A 22,637-nucleotide genomic window follows, 5' to 3' on the forward strand; every position below is an offset into this window, starting at 1 on the left:
TAAAAAGTGTAAATTGGTTGTTTTTGCGTTATTTCAAGCAAATTCGTACTTCCGGTTTGAAACTAATTTCTGAAGCTGCGTCAGCCATGAGATAATAGCGTGTATTCCAGCGTGCAGACTGGACGTCTGTGCCAAGGCGTCCCTTATTACGTCTCTGAGTGTGTTGCATTCATTCATGAGTATGTCTTGGTTCAAACCAATCAGCACACGCCATTATGTATGCGCTGCAGCTTCATTAATATGCATGCTTGCTTTCTTAGACTGTACCTGAAACCGTGTTCAGACAGCAGAGAGACGACACACGTCGTGTTGCCAAAAGTTGTGGGAAAAGAATAAGAATTGTTTGGAGATACGGGTCGCCAGTTTTGCTTTCATAATGTGAAGGTATTGTTTTCATTTTCTCTCTATGAGACGCTGCTAGACTCACGTGTGGATGCGTAGACGCGATGCGCAGCAGAAATACGTTTGTTTGGAACATTTTTTACTTGAGATAATGGTGAGATCTGGATTTGCTGCTTGTCTCCTTTGAGAAAAGTCACAGCGCCAGTATGTGTGGATTATCCTGTCTCTACAGATTCGGCAAGAGTGTGATCAGCGCCCTTTCTTTGTTCATTCAGATGGCAGAGTTATAGTTGGTATGGTCAGCAGTACTCTTTCAGTGTCTACAGACAGACCTTAGTCAAATGATTTCTATGTTACTTAGTTTACAGTACGTTAATATCACTATAATATTGAAAGGTCTGCTGTAAATGCTGCTCTCTGTGTGTAAACACGTGAGCACTGTAAGCAAACTATTGCCGACCGTCGTGTTGAATTTTCGCCGCATTTTGTGACAGGATAGTCCACACACACACACGGCTTTCTGACCTCCTGAGTGCATCTGAGGAACAGAGAAATGCAGAGGCTTTTTTTCTCTTATACGACGTGCGGTATCAAACATCCCACCGTCATTAAACACACTGTCTCTCCTGTGTGTGTGTTTGTTTGTACACGGACAGAAGCGCGTGCCCAAATGACAACTCCCATTTTAATTCAAACCCTGCCCATTTTTCCTCCCCCTACACTCCCACCCGTATTTCTGTCGAGCGTCGCGTGCACTGATCCACACGTGAGTCCAGCAGCGCTCTCATAGAGGGAAAATGAAAACAAATCCTTCACTGCAGCACATTATACAAGCAACACTGGCGACCCGTTTCTCCAAACAATTCTTGTTCTCCCGCTTGGCAACACAACATGTCGTCTCTCTGCCGTCTGAACACTGTATCAGGTAAAAACAGTCTTTGGAAGCTATCATGCATATTAATGAAGCTGCACCGCATGCACAATAGAGCGCGCTGATGGGTTTAAACCAAGTCATACTCATGAATCAATGCAACACACTCAGAGACGTAATACGCTACTCCCAGGTACAAGCGTCCTGTCTACACGCTGGAATACATGCTAAGATCTCATGGCTGACGCAGCTTCAAAAATTAGTTTCAGGTTTGTAATTGTAATTTTTTTTTTTTATAATTTTTTTTCTGTATTTGTATTTTATTTTATTTATTATTATTTTGTTTATTTTATTTATTCATTTGTAAATGTTGATTGTTTTAATTGGGGATTGTTTTGTTTTGTGGATTGTTATAAAATGTAAAATGCTATTTGCAAGAATAAAAATTCCATGACAAAAAAAAATAGTTTCAAACCGGAAGTACGAATTTGCTTGAAATAACGCAAAAACAATCAATTTTCACTTTTTAGTGAGATATATGTGTCCTAATAGTGTTTTTAGCAGTGTGGGACTCATATACAGTAGGTGAGTTCAATGTGGCTATTACCGCCGTGGCTTATACGACCGGTGTTTTAAATGGCACATGTTTTTAATGTATGACCGCAGTTTGTTAATATGCCGCCAGGGGGCACAAAGGGACGGGATGCGAACGGTACAGTATAGTGTAAGATCATGTTTATTACTAAGTAAACTAAAGCAAAATTATATTTTAATTGAACGCATCACATCACATAAGGTACGCATACAGTCTGTTTAGTATTGTGAAAAGGCAAAGCTGAATATCTGTGGTTAAAGTGCCACCCAGTGGTCAAAAGCTGCTGGAGCACCAATTACCGCTGTCGCCGCGGTATGAATAGAGGCAAAAGGACCACATTGATGTAGTAACATCTGTACGACTGTCAACAGCTCTGGTGTTTCGTGACTTTTTCAAGAGTTCACACTTAGATACTGCTTGACTATTTAAGCTAGTTTGGCATGCTGTCCCGGGAGAGAACCCTGAGCTCCGTGAGCCCAAGGCTCCCGCCTGGTCAATAAGCATTAGGAAGGATATGAGATCAGGTAGTTCTCGATAGCTCCCCAAATAAATCACTATTTGCGCTAATTTGTAATATGTGCTTGTGACTTTAACTTTGCATGGTTTTTGAGTGTGGGAGGAAAACGGAGTACCCCAGGAAAACCCACGCGAACATGGGGAGAACATGCAAACTCCGCACAGAGAGTATCGGTTGGCTCAGCTAGTGTTTGAACCAATGACCTCCTTGCTGTGGGGCAACAGTGCTAGCCACCGAGCCACCGTGTCGCCCGAACTGAGGAGGAGGGAGAAGGGAAGGATGGGGGGGGTTTCCAAAACGAAGATGAGGAATGAAGTTAGGCTGGATATTTATATTGAATTTAGAGTGATCCGATTGGCTAGTTAGTGATTAGTGATAGGGATCAGCTGTAGTCAATTCTATCATGTGCTCCTCTCGAAATTAGTTTGGGAAACTTCACTTAAAACAAGCAAAATGATCTTATTTCAAGGCAAAAACAAGATCACTTAGCTTGTTTTAAGGAAAACCTCACTTCGTTTATACATATTATTTATGAAAACAACACAATATGTTTTGCTAGTCTATGAAAATGCATCTTAATTTAAGAATTTGTAGACATTTGGACCAGAAAGCAGACAGAAAAGCTTTGTTTTGCTGTGTAGATGAAATCCCACACATGCTTTAGTTTTCTTGGCGTATTCTCAACATTATATTTGCTAATATGCAAATCTCTGATCTCACTGACTGAATTTTAATATCTTTTGCAAAGTATGTAAAATGATAAAACAGGGAAGGAGGCGAGGAAACAGAAGGAGTACGTGACATTTAGTCTACTGTACTGTCTAAAGAAGTGGCTTGGTGGATCATGATGAAGACTGTTCTGCTATTGGCTCTTTTGGCAGGTTAGTTTGATTAGTTTAATATGTTAATGAGCTGTAAATGTGTTTTTCAGCTACCGACAAACTTCCGGTGAAAGCTTAATGCGACTATTGTCAATTGCATGCGCTTCCTTTTACAGCATGGATGTTGTTAAAATATACTCCGTTAAATAGACTTAAGCATTCAAGATCAAACAAGTGCTCAGGGGTAGCTTAAATAATGTGTCCGTGCTCTTTGAGCAAGGGATTCAACAGAATAAACAGCAAAAATCAGTCTAAGGCACTCGAAAAATAAGGGAAAAAGTTATAAAAAGCCTTTATTTACATGGCTAATGCTTTAAAGCTGTTTTTAAAGCGATTTTTTTTTAAAGAAATCAGATCTTTTATTGTTATTTTAATTGATTTATCCAGGGGAATACAGAGTTTTACATGAAGCGGTATACAAAGGAATTAACTAAAAAACAAACACGTTAACCGAAGCATATTGATCATGCACATTTCATTTAGTCAATGTTGTACTTTATAATAGTCATTTTTAGTTAAATTTAGTTAAAATAATTTAGTTATTTTGTCCATTTCCGATAATAATCCAGATTTACACTCCATCAGCGATTCCAGCGTTATGGATGCAGTAACATCTCAAAACATTCATGCGCAGAGCGAGTATAAATTAAGATCATATTAAAACAGTTGTTTATATTGTCCCAAACAACTGACCACAGAGTTCTGGGAGAAGAAAAAGATCAATCTGTAAACTTTTTTTAGCATATTGGCTGCGTCCGAAACCGCATACTTCCATACTATATTGTAAGAGCCAATTATGCATAATTTATTTGTGATAATAATTTAGTTAAAAAGGTTAAAACATGATAAAAGTTGATATTTAAATATAATAAGGATTCATTGTGATTGTTTTATCTAAAATGCATAATTTAGTAATTGATATAATTTAAAAACCTTTAATTTGGTATTTGGTATTTTGGCTTCCGACAGTAATACGTCATTAGTTCATGTGTTTAAGGCAGATTGCAGTTATGGATGTTGGAAGCAACACAGTTTTTTGACTAATGTAGTGGCACACTTTTCGTGCAAATCCTTATGTACCACCTTTTGCAGCTTCAACTCCAACAACCAGTATTTAAAAAAACGCGAGTAATTATAAAAACGCGAGTAAGACCGAATCTTCTTTTAAAAAAGTTTTACTGAACAAATGCAAGTTACAATAGACTCGATCAGCTCGGTCAAAAATCGGGTTGTTTCTCAATTCCAAGAACGCAGAGAACGGACGTGCGTTCTTGTAGAGTGCGGTCTTGCCAGGTGTCCTCGGAAGAACGAACTCAGGAGACCGCGAGGGCAGAGAACGCGTCCTTTGAGAAATAGGATGCTGCGTTCTTCCAGATGGTCATGTGACCTTCACGCGTTTTAAATGGAAATTATTTAAACATTACAGCCTTCATACAACAATTTATTGTTTCCCCCCTCTTCAAAATATATACTTTGCATAAAAGCATTATAAATATACTCAACACAATATAAATAAAACAAATTTTAATACGAATTTCATCTAACAAACACCCTTAATGTGTGTATTCTTTTATAAAGATGTTCATGTTAATGTTTATATTCACCGTTTCATTTAGGGAAACTCCTGAGGTAAATAAGTGATCTCTCTGAACTTTAATAATAAATCTAGATAAAATGCTGCACTTCCCACCTCCAGTCGCAATGACTTCTGGGACTTCCAGAGCGAGTTCGGTGCTCAAGTCTCATCAGTGCGTCCTCGATATCAAGATCACATCCGGGAAGTTTCACGCGTCCTCCGTACTTGCGATCTTGAGTATTGGAACTGAACTTAGGCAGCTGATGATGACGTTGCACGAGAACACGAGGACGCAAGACCGCTGAAGAACGCATATTGAGAAACAGCCACTGTGTTGCTTCCAACATCCATAACTGCAATCTGCCTTAAACACATGAACTAATGACCTCATGACGTATTACTGTCGGAAGCCAAAATACCAAATACCAAATTAAAGGTTTTTAAATTATATCAATTACTAAATTATGCATTTTAGATAAAACAATCACAATGAATCCTTATTATATTTAAATATCAACTTTTATCATGTTTTAACCTTTTTAACTAAATTATTATCACAAATAAATTATGCATAATTGGCTCTTACATATATAGTACGCCAAAAACAGTATGCGAGCTGAGTAGTATTGTCCGAATTCCTAGAATTCGAAAATCAGTGTGCGAGAAGTGCCCGGATGACTTACTACTTACAGGCTTTCACACCTGTGAATCGATTCAGTTGTTCTGAAACAGAGATTACAATTGTTACATTGTTGCTCTTGGAGCGGTTCGCTTTGCAAAGTTTCTAATCGGACCAAAAGAGCTAAAACAAGTCACGTGTGGGTAAACTCTCCTCACATTGGTCAGAGTGTCACTGTTTTGCAGAGTCCCGCTCAGCTGTCAGGAGAGGTGGTGGTGGTTTGGTGGTGATTGACAGGGTGCGTGCGCGACGTGTCTGAAGAGTGAGGAGAGATGCGGTGGGGAGGGGTGAGCAGGGTGCGTATCGTAGCTTATTTGATGACCGGGAGGGAGACGCGAGATTACCGGGAGATCATCACTCGTTTGCGGGCATCCGGAGACTCGCGAAACTTTCCGCCCTACTCATAGTTCTCTCTTCATATAGCCGTATGCCTATTACATATCCATAAAACACTGTGATACAACCGCGCTCGGATCGTTTGCTTTCTCACTGCAATCGAACCGCTCCAGAGTTCGTTTCAATCGAGCCGAGACCACCTCATTCAAGCGATCTCGGAGTGATTGATTTGGCGTGGATCCTAGCGCGATTGCTGGTTTCACATATGCCAAACGAACTACGCAAGACTGGGCAAACGAGACAGGTTCCCAAACAAAAGTGTAGATGTGAAAGCACCCTAAAACTGTTTACTTTCAGATTTAAGCCTTGGATATTTCACTTCACTTAGAGCTGTGTTACACACTACATAGAAGGTCATTCTCAAAAACCCATAATAGGGGCTCTTTAACTAAAATCCCTTTGACTTTGGGACGAGGGAACCGGAACTGCTAAAATGCTAACTCTCTTACGGGGTTTTGCATACTAATAAATAGTTCCTCCACTCTATTGACAACAGCGTAGGCAACATCTAATATAAATATCTATGGTATTGACATGAAATCCGATCTTAAATTCAGTGATTATGTAATGAGATGACGGTTGTGTTCACCGGAAGTGCTTAAACTGGCTGACTGAGTATTGAAAGTTTGTTTGCATATACAGTATACAGCATGAGATGTGATGTGCTGTCCTGCAGACTGACGTGTTCATGTGTTGTTTCTTCAGCTCTGAATGCCGTCTCTGTCACTCAATCTCCTCGAGACTTTTATTTTGTTCCTGAGCTGATGAGTTGGCCTGATGCGCAGGCGCACTGCCGCCAGCGCTACACCGATCTCGCCACCATCGACGACTCGGCGGATTATGACGCACTTTTGAAATCGGTGGATCCTGCGTTCACCGGAGACTGGATCTGGATCGGACTCTACCGGAATGACGCAGTGTCTCCGTGGATCTGGTCTGACCGGAGCGAATCTGCGTTTATACCGTGGGAGGAGGGACAGCCGAACAACTATGGCGGCTTTCAGTTTTGCGCAAGAACGTCTCTCGTCAGGACGTTAAACGACGGCGATTGTTATATCAAATACACTTCTGTTTGCTACAATGATGAGTATTTGCACACACACCTCAGCACTACATGATGCCAGCAAAGTGAATGTAATTAAACACACCAGGGGCCTCGTGTACCAACGCTGCGTACGCACAAAAACTTTGCGAACGGCAGGTTTCACGCTCGCATTTGGATTTACTAACGATGAAATGAACGTGAGAGTGTGCGTTGGTCCACGTCAACTTCATGTCTGGCGTACGTGCATTTCTTGTTTGTTTTATTTCCATTGGCGACTCCTTGAGGCAATTATGTTAAATTGCGCAACTTGCAGCGATCGCCGAGTTGCCCAATGTCATCGGAGCGCTCGACTGCACACACATTGCTACAAAGGCGCCAGCTTAAGACGAATACGTGAATCAGAAACATTTAATAAATGTGCAAATACTATGTGATGCTCAAATGTGCTTAACATAAGACACACACTTATTAATGACTCCTACTAGTCTTCCTCGTGATGAAGAGTAGGCAAAATCTGATATGTAGCACGAAAAAAAGGAGAATGAGTTCATCAGACGCTGGATTCCAACCGAGTTCATGATTGATAGCGTCAAAACATGTTACCATGCACTTTACGTGCTACGACACTCATGCTGCTGTTTGCCGCTCTCGTTAGTTATGTCGTCTCTGTCAGTCAAACGGTGATGGGCGGGAATCACTCAACTAGCTCATTCCAACTAAGTGTGCCATTTGCTCTTAGCCTAAATAGACACTACAAAATTTAACATCTTTACATCGAACCATTTCTTTTTTTAATTCACTCAGTGTGATGTTCATGTTCGGAAGGTCGACAGTTTGATACCAGCTTGGAGTGGGTTGGGTGGCGTAGGACCAGCGGGGTTACATTCAGATCCCAATGTGGTAGCCGCGTCAGCTAAACTCCCCCACTCTATTTATTTTATTACTATTTTTTAAAAATTAATTCCGGAGGACAAACTTGCAATTAACACAGTTTTTCTCCGATCTACCTCTGATAGGAGCACCTCCAATTCACATTCGGTTCCAAGTTTCTCTTTTTGCTTGCTTTTGCCATTGCCTTTTCATTTGGGTTTTGCCAAAGAAGAGTCATTAGCATATTCATATAGGGGGGAGGAGGCAGGGAGGGGTTTTGCACTAGTGCATGTTACGCTCCGTTTCACGTTAATTCGAATATACTAAGAGAATATGCGTGGGATTCGGCGTACGCAGTGTTTCACACATCTGATTTTTTAATACATACGCACATTTACAGCTTTGTCTGTACGCAATGTTTTAGTATTAATTCAACGCAAGTCTTCATACATGAGGCCCCTGAAGTCTATAGTGAGTTTTAGAAATATAAATGACAGCCAGTGGAGGTTCTAGTTTAAATGGCACCCTGAGCAAAACCACCCCAAACATACCCCCAAACATATTTTATAAGGGGTGAAAATCCCATAGACTTAACATTGAGCCAAACTTTGACGAATCACAGCGCCGACTGTGAATTTCCTAGATATATGGGATTCACAACAGCTGTAGGGGGTTGCAGCCTAAGTGAGAACATACCCCGCAAGGGGGTATAAGTTGCACCCCTGGGGCTCTAGGACGTACCAAAGTTCTCCTATTGACTTACATGGGCCCTATTGATAGTAACCACTTAGCAACCACTCAGAACACCCTAGCAACCGCTCCGAACACCCCGTCATCACCTCATAAACTGTCAGCAACCACTCAGAACACCCTAGCAACCAACAAAAATGCATTTTACCCCATCGTTTTGCCAAGCAAACCCCATTCACATTTTCTTTAGGAAATGTACAATTCTAGGTATTATTATTATTATTATTGTACAATTATTATTCCTATATAAATATTAGAAATTGTTCCTAAATGGAACTGAAAAACAATGTAAAGACACAACTGGAGTACTATTCTAAGACATATTATTCATGACACTTTAATAGAAAAAAAATGTTCTATAGAATTTGCTGTCGTCTAAGACTCGACTCATGGCCGAGAATTAATGTTATGACGTCTTCGTTACCTCCCTGACTGATTATTCCTCCTTTCTGCTTTATAGACTTGCTTAGTCAAAGTATCATCATCTTCATCATCATATGGTATAAACGTTAGTTTCGTCATCTTGCATGTCGACGCGTATCGACGTGCATGAACAGTAAACAACCGGGATCAGGAGCAGCACGTGTTTTCTGCGCACATGCGACAAGTTGTTTGCACCAGCATTGTTTCGTTTGCGGGCGACGCAGTGGCGCAGTGGTAGTGCTGTTGCCTCACAGCAAGAAGGTTGCTGGTTCGAGGTCAGTTAGTGTTTCTGTGTGGAGTTTGCATGTTCTCCCTGCGTTCGTGTGGGTTTCCTCCGTGGGTTTCCCCCAAATTCCAAACACATGCGGTACAGGTGAATTGGTTAGGCTAAATTGGCTGTAGTGTTTTAAGTGTGAATGAGTGTGTATGGGTGTTTCCCAGTGCTGGGTTGCAGCTGGAAGAGCATCCACTGTGTAAAACATATGCCGGATAAGTTATTGGCTCATTCCACTGTGGCAACCCCAGATTAATAAAGGGGCTAAGCCGAAAAGAAAATGAATGAATGAATGATTGAATGTTTTGGTTGCACATGAAGAATAACAGACGCCAGATGTGAATAGCCTCTAACATCTTTATTCTGGGATAAACACTTAATACACTTGCATAAAGTAAATCTAATCTCATAGCTTTTACTGGGGCACTTTTTTTTGCACCGTCTCCCCATGCCGTCCCCAGCAAGATGCTGCCGTGGGCGATCGCACATACTGCCCAAGCCTAAATCCGCCACTGATAACAGCAGCAGACCACCGGAAGTTATACTTGTCAGCTTTAAACAGATTACACTTATTGTTGTCTAGAACATTTTCATTGAGTTTACCAGTAGAGTTTTACATAAGTAGTTTAAATAAACATCCCTGCAACGTTCTGGGAAGGTTGGATATTGGTTATCAAAACAAGAAGCAGAGAAAGTTCTCAATGTAATTTAGTTCCCAATAGGGTATATGCTGAGCTAGTGCAGTTCCCATGCTGATAAACTTCCGGTGACCTGTTTTTGTGATTTTTTTTTCCATTTTATACGGTTCCTTTTACAGCATCGATGTTGTAATGTCATTAAAATACAATCAGTTAAACAAACTCTGGCATTCATTTAGTTGCTCAAGCGTAAAACAAGATAAAAAGTCGTTTACACGCATGCGCTCGTCAGAATCGGCAGGCTAACGCAGAAGCTCCATTGAATATGCTGAGGTAAAATAAATGGTCATATTACAAAGACACGGCGGGGGAAATGTAATTTAATGCAGTGCTTCTTGTACAATCTGAGACCCACTTTATATCGGATATCACTCAGCTAATGGAGATCGCTGATTTCGAAAGAAAACAGACCTTAAACGCACCGGATTTTGCATTGCATACAGTTCGCCGGAAGCGCTTAACCCAGGTTACTGGCAAATTAAAAGTCCCATTAGCATGCTTCGGCATACACCCTATAAATAATGAGAATGTTAGACACAGCTTCTGTTCAGTCATGTGTATATTTTAGCAACATCCTTTATTCATATTTATGTTTGACTAAAGTCTGGTTTTAATTTGAATTCTAATTTAATTAATCACAATTATAGGTTTGATGTAAATGGCAATATATAGAAGGCACAGTGTCACTAGCAAACACTATAATAATGCCTTTTCAATGTAATTTTCTAAGCAATGTTGTAGTTTTGATCAGGACTGAGGTTGATGAACAGATTTATGCCAAATAAAAAAGAATAAGATATTTATCTGATGCCTTTTTACTGCGGTTTAATTCAGTGGATGATTTCATACCGAACACAACAATAGGGTATATGCCGAGCTAGTGCTGTTCCCATGCTGATACACTTCCGGAAGTTCCGGTGACCTGTTTTTGTGAACTTTTTCCCATTTTATACGGTTCCTTTTACACCATAGATGTTGTAATGTCATTAAAATACATTCAGTTAAATAAACTGTAGCATTTATTTAGTTGCTCAAGTGTAAAATGAGACAAAAAGCCGTTTACTCGCACGCGCCCGTCAGAATCAGCAGGCTAACGCAGAAGCTCCATTGAATATACTTGGGTTAAATTAAATGCTCATATAATAAAGATATAGCGGGGGAAATGTAATTTAATGCAGTGCTTCTTGTACAATCTGAGACCCACTTTAAATCGGATATCACTCAGCTAGTGGAGATCGCTGATTTTTAAAAGAAAACAGACCTTAAACGCACCGGATTTTGCATTGGCATTCAATTCGCCGGGAGCGCTTAACCCAGGTTACTGCCAAATTAAAAGTCCTATTAGCATGCTTCGGCATATACCCCATAGGGGAGCAAATGTGAACAGTGCACAAGGGTTAAATGTAAACCAGTAATAATTTAGGCCTGCTTTTTTCATTTAACATAAAATTAAATTATTACTTTTTTCCCACAAATGCATCACCTAAATTAAAAAAATGAAGGGAGATTTGTCATTTCATGCCAAAGTGTACATGTTTAATTGGAAGTCTTTTTGTTGCTGTTGATGTTTTAATCATTGCACACAGTTAAAAAAGAACCATTTGCTGAACTTATCATTTTAGAAATATGTAAATAAATAGATTAGCATCTTCTATGATGGAATATATAATGGCTATAATGTGTTTTTCTTGCAGCAAGGAGACGGCAGACAGTAAGGCTGAGTGCAAAATCAAGTGAAGAAGTGAACAATCCTGAAGTCCAGAAGGAGATTTTAGCGAAGGTGAGTTGATGAATCACATACAGGACTCTACACAGGGTGTTTAGTGACCCCTGCTGGACACTTCAACTAGTTACAGTTTTACACTTGTGTAGTATTACTTATGTGCAGGCCTGCCACGATGAAGAATGTTTGTTAGCGCAGATATTGTTGCAATAAATAATATTATTGTCATATTGGAGACCATTTTATGCCACTAATTATATCATTATTATACAACAGCATAGTGATGGCCATAAACACTTTCAAGGGACAAAGACTTTACATTATTAAGGTTATTTAGGGTCTGTAATTTGTTAAGGTATGAGTATGTTGAAAAGGTGGATGTTGAAATATCCTAGTATATAGTATACTAGTAAATGTTCTATTAGGTAAATATCCAATTATAAACCTTGACACTGGTGAGGTTGAACGTAAATGTCATTGTAAAATGATTGAGGTCATGTCAATGTAATGCACGATAAGTCGATATATTGATTATTGTGACAGGCCTGTTTACTGTATGTGTCGTTATTGCATTAAAAAACAAGTGTGTGCATCTGCGTGCCTCTTCACCAACATTCACTTCACTTCATTTGTTTTTTGCTTTTTGGTCATCAATTAGCTGCCGTCTGTCCTCTGTAGGATGTACATTGTGAGCATTTGCAGTATTTTAAACAAATGTCGTCCATATAGACTTGTGTGTTATACTTCAAACTGTCTGAATTTAATTGGTTCATTTGATTTGAAATGTTGATATTCACTGAATAAAAAACATCACATGCACTGTACTCTATCATATCTTTATATTTGCCATACGTTAGTGTCACTTACTCTTATACTTCAATAGATTAGTGTAACTTATTGCTGTGCACTTGATTTTAGCATGTAAATCAAGTTTTTTTGGTGAATTTTCGATTTTTCTACTTTGATTAAATGCACATTACTTTTTAATAAATCATTATAATTATGTATTGATGTGATTCTTTATTTTTTTTATGGATTTTTTCTTATTCTTTGTTCATCGGTTTTAATGAACACACAAACAAAAAAGGTCAAGAACAGGAATACCAGTAGACACAAGTATAGCAACAAAAGTCATAACAATAAATAAATAAATAAATAAATAAATAAATAAATAAATAAATAAATAAATAAATAAATAAACGAACAGAATACAAAAATCACAATAAATGAATAAAGTTCTGCAGTGATTGAGTAAAGTCACACTTATTATAAAAATATATGTGGCATGGTCAGAGGTTCATTAGAGGCATTCAATTGATGTGATTCTTAAATGTAATTATATACATTTCACTCATATATATATATATATATATATATATATATATATATATATATATATATATATATATATATTTTTTTTTTTTTTTTTTACAAATACGTTTTAAAAAGGCAAAACTTATCTTTGTGTATTTTCCACAAAACTAACACATTTAGCTTGTATAAAGCTGAAATCTATGAGTTGTGAATTGTTCAATTATTAAAATAAAACTGAAAGCCACTTGTTTTAGATTTAAAGTATTTCAGAAGACTCACTTTTTAAGCCTGTGTGTGTGTGTGTGTGTGTGTGTGTGTGTGTGTGTAAGGTCTGTTTATTTTGGATCTTTTTATTTTTTTTATTATTTTTTTACGTTTCTGACTTGTTGTATTTGAATATAATTTTGTATAATCTGTGGATACGTGTTTATTTGCTCTTCTTGTAGCGCTTCGAGAATTAAGTTGTAAAGGTGCTACATAAAAAATACATTATTATTATTATTATTATTATTATTATTATTTTTTTTTTTATAACTTTAATTTTTATTGATTTTTTAGTAGGTCATAATTGATTACAATCAAATGCAATTTTACAAATAGTAGAAAAGGCTAATTTGAGTCAGATATGACAAGCCATTTCAATAACAAGCAAATAACTAGAACAAAAAAAAAAAAACAACAACAACAAAACAATAATAGATAAATAAATAAAATAAGATAGAAACAGAGCCTGTGTTGAGAATACTGTAGAAAAATAAATAAGTAAATAAAAAAAAAAAAAAAAACATGTTTTATACAAAAAGGAAGGCAATTGGGTACATAAGAATAGGCACAGTTGACTTATATGTCTGAAACTTAAGCGAGTACAGTCTGAGAGCCAGTCCCTAATGATTTGTCAATGTAAATTATCCATTTTTGCCATCTTTTGGCATACAAGTCCACCTTCAAACGTAACACACCAGTCATATGTTCCAATGTCCTTATTTCCTGAATTACATCAAGCCATTGTTGTTGTTTAGGTGAATCAGGCTTATACCAGCTTCTGGTTATGGTTTTCCTGGCTGCTGTAAGGAGTATTTTTACCAGGTATCGATCCTCCTGAAGTGTAACCAGTGAAATATGACCCAAGTACAGGACAATGCATGTAAATGGAATCTCATACCCAAGCACCTTTGTTAAGGTTAAGTGCACATCATTCCATAATGGCTTCAGTTTTTCGCATCCCCAAAAAATGTGTGTATGGTGTGCTTCTAAGCAGCCACATTCTCTCCAACATTGCTGGGGTGTAGAAGAAGCTTTACTGCTGATTTTAGGTGTTATAAAGAATCGTACCAAATTCTTCCAATTGAATACCCTCAGTTGTTGTGAGCTTGTGGAGGAATGTTGAATTTCGCACATATCTAACCATACCTCTGGTAGAATTTCTACATTCAATTCTTTTTCCCACCTTGATTTAAGGTATAATGTTGAGTTGGTCTTACTTTCCATAATACTTACGTAAAAACTAGAGATTATTTTTGCACATTTACTATCTGATTTGTAAGCATTCATCATAATCTTTACAACTGGACTAATTTCGTGTGACGTTTCCATTTTTATTTCTCTGTAAAAATAATCTCTGAATTGTATAAACCTAAATAAGTCCCGATTAGTAAGAGAAAGTTTTTCTTTGAGTGTTTGGAAAGTCTGTAATTCCTTGTTTTCCAATACTGTACATATTGCACTAATGCCTTTTGTTGCCCATTGCTTAAATGTGGCGTCGCTTTCACCTGGTTTAAATTGAGTGTCAAAGGCTATCCATCGAAGAACTTTTTGGTCTTTGCTTAATTTAAATTGTCTAGCAAACTCAAACCAAAACTCCACTGCTCCAGAGGTTATTGAATCCAATTGACTTTTGACTACCGAAGGGATTTCTTTTTCTCCAAGAATTGACTGAATCTGATAACCCTCCGTATATGTCTCAATTTCTTTCCATCTGGCAAAATAATTGTTGTTACACCAAAGAAAAAGTGGACGGAACTGAGCTGCGTAAAAATAATCTTTGAGATTCGGCAGGGCCATTCCTCCTTTCTGCTTGGACAACTGGAGTGTTGTGTATCTTATTCTAGGCTTCTTTCCATCCCAAATAAACCTGGAAATAAGTTTGTTCCAGATTGTAAACTGATGTTTAGGTATCTCTATTGGCAGGGCTTGAAATAGGTATAGTAATCTAGGTAATATGTTTGTTTTGATGACGTTTATCTTGCTAGCAAAATCCAATGGGTAGGTAGACCACCGTTCCATATCGCTTTTAATACTCTGGTTAATCACATTATAGTTTGCACCGTACAGACTACTCAGGTTTTTTGTAATAATCACCCCTAAATATTTTATTTCTTTCATGTCCCATTTTAAATTATATCTATGTCTGATTTCCTCAGAAGGTTTGTAATTAAATGACAAAAGTTGTGTCTTCGCAATATTTAGTTTGTACCCAGCAAAGAAGTTAAATTCGTCGAGGAACTCCATCAGTACAGGGAGGGAAGCCTCAGGATCTGTTAAATAGATCAAGACATCGTCTGCAAATAAACTAATTTATTATTATTATTATTAAAACAATATTGTTTGTGATTTTCAGCTGGAGCAGATGCTGAAAGAGAAGGGCCTCTCGGAGGATATCCATCTGTCATACAGAAACCAATCTGACGGGAATATTTTCCAGAAGTTGGAGCAGAACAACACTGAACACACTGCCTTTTAAAGTCTGCATGAAAGCAAAATGATTGTTGCTTGTGGACGTTGTTAGTCTAAAGGTGAATAATTAATGTAATTAGCTGAAAAATAAACAGTAATCTTTAATCAAAATCTGCCGTCTGCTTCTGCTTATTCCTGATGACTCTGATTGGACTAAGTATTCTTAGCCACGCCCCTTCAATCGTTAGTTTGCTGTGAGTAAACGATGAGAGGCGGGGCTAAAAATAAAGGTTTTGTTTGTTTGTTTGCTTTATTTATAGAGCACATTTAAAAACAACAGATGCAGTGGCGTAGCAGACGGGCCCGCAGGGCACGCACCGCGGGGGGGCCCCGCGTGATTAGGGGGCCCCGCGTTGTCGCGATTTTCAATAATTGAAAATCAACCGGCAACCGCAATAATCAAAATCTTGGGAACAACTGTGGTCGGAACCAAAGTTCACAGGTCTGTGTTCTCTGAACACCTCTCAAGCGGTGGACTACTTCATTCTGATTGCTTGCCGCCAATGTTGCCAACTTAGCGACTTTGTCTCTAGATTTAGCGACTTTTCAGACCCCCCTAGCGACAAATCTAGCGACTTTTTAGTGTGTTATTGGAGATTTTTTTAGACTGTCATTTGTCCAGACTGTATCGTCCCTACTTTTCTCAACGAGCTGCGTGTGATGCCGCCGGCCCCTCCCCCGCCTCACAGCACTGACAGGCGGCCCAGTCAGTCCTCGTACAGCAGCCTCTCTCATCTGCAGCCCGAGAGCAGATCCCCCCTCTGCGTACTGACGACAAATGATTTAGCACAGGCAGTGTGAAAGTATTTCCCTTGTACAGTCAAACCGATCTGCTCCTCCTTTATTTTAACAATTTAATTGGATTTAAGTGACTGTTATCATCAATAACGTTACCTGATTAGCACAAAAGTTCAGAACATACAAAAACAGAAAAAACATAATATTACCTATGAAATGTTCTGCCTTTGTGCTTTATTTTCTTAGTTTGCTCGTTACTACACCCGTAGACATCGCTAAAGTCCCGCATCTTTACGTAATAACACTGTCTTGACTAGTGCGGTTGAATGACATTTGTCCTGGGAGCACTGTACCAATGTGGCGGCGCTATTGACGCATGCTCAGTGTCCCTATGCGATATCTAGTGTATATATCTATGGTGGCTTCTTTTGCGCTCTTTAGAAACCTATGGGTGACGTCACAGATACTACGTCTATATATTTTACAGTCTATGGATTGGCCTCAATGAAGTGTGCCAGTGAAGAAGCTCAGAGATGTAAAAAGGTGCCAGACCATTCAAACGTTTAATAACAAGTAGCATAAACTTTTATTAAATTCTAAACTGGACTGGGAGTCCAGTTAAAAGCCTAGCTGCTGCATTTTGAACCAGCTGCAGGCGTGCAATTGATGCCTGCAAAACTCCTGAATACAACAAGTTACAGTAGTCCAGTCTGGACATAATAAAAACACACATCTAAAATCTATTCATTTCTATAATAGATTCATTTTAATGGAGGAAATACTAGTTAATCCTGCTGAAAAATCCAGCTTAAACCAGCTTAGGCTGGTTGGCTGGTTTTAGTTGGTTGACCAGCCTGGTTTTAGAGGGGTTTTGGCCATTTCCAGGCTGGTTTCCAGTCATTTCCAGGCTGGTTTAGCTGGTCAGACTGGAAAATTACCAGCCAAATCCAGCTAAAACCAGCTTGACCAGCCTTAGTTGGTTTAAGCTGGATATAGCTGGTTTTGGCTGGACTCCCAGCTTGGCTGGTCAAGCTGGTTTTAGCTGGTCATCTCCCAGCCTGACCAGCTAAGACTAGCCTGGAAATGGCCAAAACCCCTCTAAAACCAGCCTGGTCGACCAGCTAAAACCAGCCAACCAACCTAGGCTGGTTTAAGCTGGATTTTTCAACAGGGAATACATCTTTATATGTTTATAATACATCTTTTTACAATTAATAAATGTGTGTTGTTAAGTATGACACTATATTAATAATTCACTCCAGTGAATGAGCCATATATTTGCTTAATTTCCCAATTTATAAATAAGTAAAAGATGTTTTTCATATTTTAATTCAGACTAAAAAAACTGTCGAGGGTCAAACATCTAGTTTTTCAGACGCTATGAATGATTGAAATCCTTCGCGGATATTCTGATTCTGATTGGCTGCTGCTATTATAAATATTTAATTTCAGCCTTTAGGCTCCAGCCAATAGCAGAACAGCAACTACTTTGAAGGCGGGGCTGAATACAGTGATCATCTAATTTGTCAAAATTACATAAACAAACTATGCATAAAATGACAGTGATTAATAACACGTCTGTGTAGCAGTTTTACTCTGGTTGTGTGTGTTTTTTCCCAATAAGACAACAGCGGCGTTGGAGGTCTCAAGTTTGGTTTATTCTGTAAAAACACAGAGAGCACAATAATATGCTGAAATGTCTCTCTCTTTTTCCACTCAGGCTCGCGTTAGCAGAGCGAGAGAACATGCAACCAACTCAGTCAGCGGCGAATTCAACACTCTTTGCATTAATAATAGCCAACAAATTGACAAAAACAATAGGTAAAAGAAAATAAATACAAATAAATAGACCACAAAAACTAGCAGTAAAGAATAAACATTATAGTATACATCAGATAAGTTGTAAAAGGAATATAATGTTTCACTGGTCACTACATTAGTGAGCAATAGAATGAAAAATAGTGTCAAATATCAGAAAAGATACACAAATAAACATTTAACACTATAAAATACATGAATATATGCAAAATTATATTGCTTTGCAAACAGACCTCATTTTACACAACTTGTATAATTAGATTTCAAACATCACTTAACAAAACATAATAAACATACCTGTATAAACACAGAGAGCACAATAATATGCTGAAATCTCTCTCTCTTTTTCCACTCTGCCAATTAGAAAGGAAAGTCACTTTAAGCACTCAAAATGTGATTATTTACATTCATCTTCGATTCATCATAGTTTTATCACGTTTATACTTTCACTGTCACATAAAATAACTCAGTGAACTCGCTTGAAAATCCTTACCAGGCTCGCGTTAGCAGAGCGAGAGAACATGCAACCAACTCAGTCAGCGGCGAATTCAACACTGAAGATGGCGCTGCCTGCCCACACACCGCATGAGTTGCTGTGTGCGCCACTAATATGTGCTCTCCATAAACATTTGCCAACATGGTTCCGCATAAAAAACATCTCTATCAAAACTATATACAAAACATTATAATTAAGAAAAGAAAATATAAAACAAAAGTAATTAAAAAGTAAAGTTTTGATGAAGTTCACTAATAATTTGCATTGGTATATTTTATACTTATTAGCTCAGCTACATACTCCCCTCTGAACTTCACAAAACTTGCACCTCAAGGTAAGCATTCAATTAGGAAAAAAAAATAATTTAACTAGTATTTATCTGAGAAACTCAACTGTCATTTAATAAGCAAGTCACAGCAGCATATATGCTTCCCACCTAACAGGGTAAGTGGTCCAAACAGGTTGATCAGGCCTACTAAGACGCACTTGCTATAATGGTGCCCAAAACACCATCATATTGACCTCAACAAGACAGTGACTTGAAAACTCAGAATTCCACACACTGTGAGAAATTGACTCAAAAGATAAGATTCTACAAGGGAAAAGGATTTTATCCTATGATTATCAGGACTTATGACAATAAAGATTTCGCAAACTCACTGACTGAACTTGTCATTCTCACATTTTGAGTCATGTTTTGAATTAACCTATTTACAGGCTTCACAAGTCTTCCGACCCTAGTCCTAACTGGAAGTGTAACTCTACTGGAAGACAAAACAACAGATTCAGAGGTATTTGCACCCCTAGTCAAAGCTCTGTTTGATACCAGTGAGTCTGTCTCTGAATGAGTTTTTGTCACTTCAGAATGAACCATGACATCTTCACAACTTAAGGCGTCAGACTGCACTATAGAAGGACAAGTCCTAGAAGCTTCAGGGTTCACTACCAATGACAGAACACTCTCTGTGTCAATAGGTACACTGTCTGGGACATCATCTGGGACTAATGTCTCTGCAACCCAACTAGCAGTACGATCTGCATGACTACAAGCAGACAATGGTGTTAGAGCGCCACTCAATGCACTGCTACAATCATCTAGTTCACAGTCATCACTGAATGAGGGTTCAACTCCTTCAGTCTCAATTGGCAAGAAGTTAGCTTGTAGAAGCAGGTTTCTATGAACTGTCTTCTCTAACCCATTGTGGGTGTTACGGATGCGGTATGTGTGACACTGAGGGTTAAGATCAACAACGACATAAGGTGTGGAGTCCCACTTGTCAGCTAGTTTTCTCCGTCCCCGTTCACCTTTGTTCGCCAACAAAACCTGGTCACCAACTTCAATCCTGCATCCTTTTGTCTTCTTGTTGTACAAGTCCGCTTGCCGTTTTTGACTGGCTTCAGAATTCATTTGAGCAAGAGACAAAGCTTCTTTCAAGTCATCCCTTAGACGTTTCACATAAGTATCATAATCAGCAATGGCACAGTCTCTTTCTATGCTACTGAACATCACATCCACTGGAAGCTTGGGAATTCTGCCATACATTAGATAAAAAGGCGCATAGCCAGTTGACTCGTAGGCTGTGCAGTTATAGGCAAAGGTCAGAGTTTGCAACATTTGCGGCCACTTTTGCTTGTTCCTTGGAGGTAATGACCTAATCATGCTACCCAGGGTCCTATTAAAACGTTCAACATGGCCATTGCCCATGGGGTGATAAGCAGTTGTCCTAGACTTTTTCACACCAGCGACTTCCAGTAGTTCACGTATGAGTTGGCTCTCGAAGTTGGCACCCTGATCCGAATGGATCCTCTCAGGGAAGCCATAAATACAGAAAAACTTATCCCAAAGAATCCTCGCTACTTGCTTTGAAGATTGACTTTTACAGGGAAAAGCACAGGCCATTTTGGTAAAATGGTCAGTTATGACCAGGACATCCACACTGCGACCACTGCAATCCTCAGCACTCCAAAAATCTATGCATACTAACTCCAGTGGGCATGATGTCTTAATGCTTTCCAGAGGGGCTCTTCCTTCAGGTTCGGGTGTTTTGCTCACGACACACCGTTTACAACATTTAACATGTTCACGCACATCGTGCTCCAAACTTGTCCAGAAGAACCTCTGTCTCGCAAGGGATAAAGTCCTACCCTGACCTTGATGTCCAGCCTCATTGTGGATCCCCAAAAGAGCCTGACTGACAAGGGAAGCTGGAACGACATACTGCCACCTCTTTTTCCCTGTCAGGGCATCTTTTGTCACCCTATACAACACTCCATCAAGCATTTTAAGCTTCTCCCACTGTTTAAGGGTTTTGAGCACCTCAAATGTCTCACCAGCTCTCTCACGCCTAGAAGGCTTCTTTGCTCTACTCACGTAAAACAAAACTCTTGAGAGGATCTTATCATCTTGCTGCTTCTGTCGCAACTCACTTAGTGAGAACACAGGCAGTGGACTGGGACCTGGAGTCAAAAACTGGTGAGTACCTTGAGAGAGCCATTGGATCGCCCTATCAGATGCTCCCGTTTCCCATTGAGTATGGACATCAAGAACTGCTGATACTTCAGTGCAAGTAAGAGAACAGTGTTCTAGTGGCCTACAGGCTTGGTGTTCAACAGTGCAGATGTTCGCACTTAACCTAAAGGCATCCTGAACAGTGTTTTCTTTAACTTTTTCTGCCTCATTTAACAGAACACTGTATGGTTCAGATATCAGTCTATGACCAACCCTCTGATGGACGAAGGGCTGTCTACTTAGCGCATCAGCGACCACATTTTTGCTTCCAGGTATGTATTGAATGTTAAAGCTATAGGGGGCCAGCTTAGACACCCACCTCTGCTCGCATGCGTCTAGTTTGGGCTTTGTTAATATGTACGTTAAAGGATTGTTGTCCGTCCAGACAGTAAAGTCGTGTCCTTTCAGCCAGTGACTGAACTTGTCACAGACGGACCACTTTAAAGCTAGAAATTCCAGACGATGGGCAGGGTACTTAGTTTGTGCCTTGGTGAGGGCTTTGCTGGCAAAGGCGATTGGGCGCGCCTTATTTTCACCTTCTGGTACTTGGGAAAGTACAGCCCCTAAACCATCCAAGGACGCATCGGTGCATAAAATGAATGGTCTGCTGAAATTGGGGTGTGCCAGCACAACAGAATGTAGCAAAGATGACTTTAAATTCTGAAAAGCCTCACTATGTTCACTTGTCCAGTCACCAGGGTTTAATTTCTTAAAATTTATTTCACCCTTTTGAGATGTTTTCCTCCCTTTAGGTGCTGCTGTCAAGTTGAACAGGGGCTTAGCTACACTGGAACAGTTAGGAATAAACTTCTGATAATACATCACCATTCCTAGAAATGACTTGATCTTTTTTTGTGAGGGTGTTACTCCATCTGACATCATGAGGTCTGCTTCAGACACAGCCGATATGGCACTGACCTTATCCGGATCTGTTGCCACTCCAGTCTCATCAATGATATGACCTAGAAACTTCACACTACGTCTTAACAAATGGCACTTCTTAGGGGCCAATTTGAGCCCGTGTGCCTTCAGCCTAGTAAACACAAGCTCAAGCCGTTTAATGGCCTCCTCTTCATTTGGGGCATACACCAAAAGATCATCGAGATAGCACAGCAGTGTGAGAAAATTCTGATCTCCGAAGATGTTGGTCATGAGTCTCATGAAGCTGGCGGGACTGTTACAGAGCCCTTGTGGCAAACGATTAAATTCAAAGAGGCCCATGGGAGTTGTAAAGGCAGTGAACTTTCTGTCTTCCTCGGATACAACGATGTTATAAAACCCAGAGGTCAAGTCCATTGCACTGAAGATGGCATTGCCTCCCAAAGCTGCCAAGCAGTCTGCCTGATGAGGCAGGGGGTGGGCATCCTTAACAGTTCGAGTGTTCAGCCA

General features: G+C 39.3%; 1 long non-coding RNA gene across 1 annotated transcript; it reads left to right on the forward strand.

Annotated features, from left to right (window-relative positions):
* The first annotated feature begins 10,189 nt into the window (after positions 1-10,189).
* LOC141375226 (uncharacterized) lies at positions 10,190-15,794 on the forward strand. Its single transcript, XR_012382922.1, has 3 exons — positions 10,190-10,782; positions 11,287-11,697; positions 15,572-15,794. It is a non-coding gene; the product is annotated as an uncharacterized lncRNA (long non-coding RNA).
* The last annotated feature ends 6,843 nt before the right edge of the window (positions 15,795-22,637 follow it).

Source organism: Danio rerio, chromosome 7, assembly GCF_049306965.1.
Source record: "Danio rerio strain Tuebingen ecotype United States chromosome 7, GRCz12tu, whole genome shotgun sequence".
Lineage (NCBI taxonomy): Eukaryota > Metazoa > Chordata > Actinopteri > Cypriniformes > Danionidae > Danio > Danio rerio.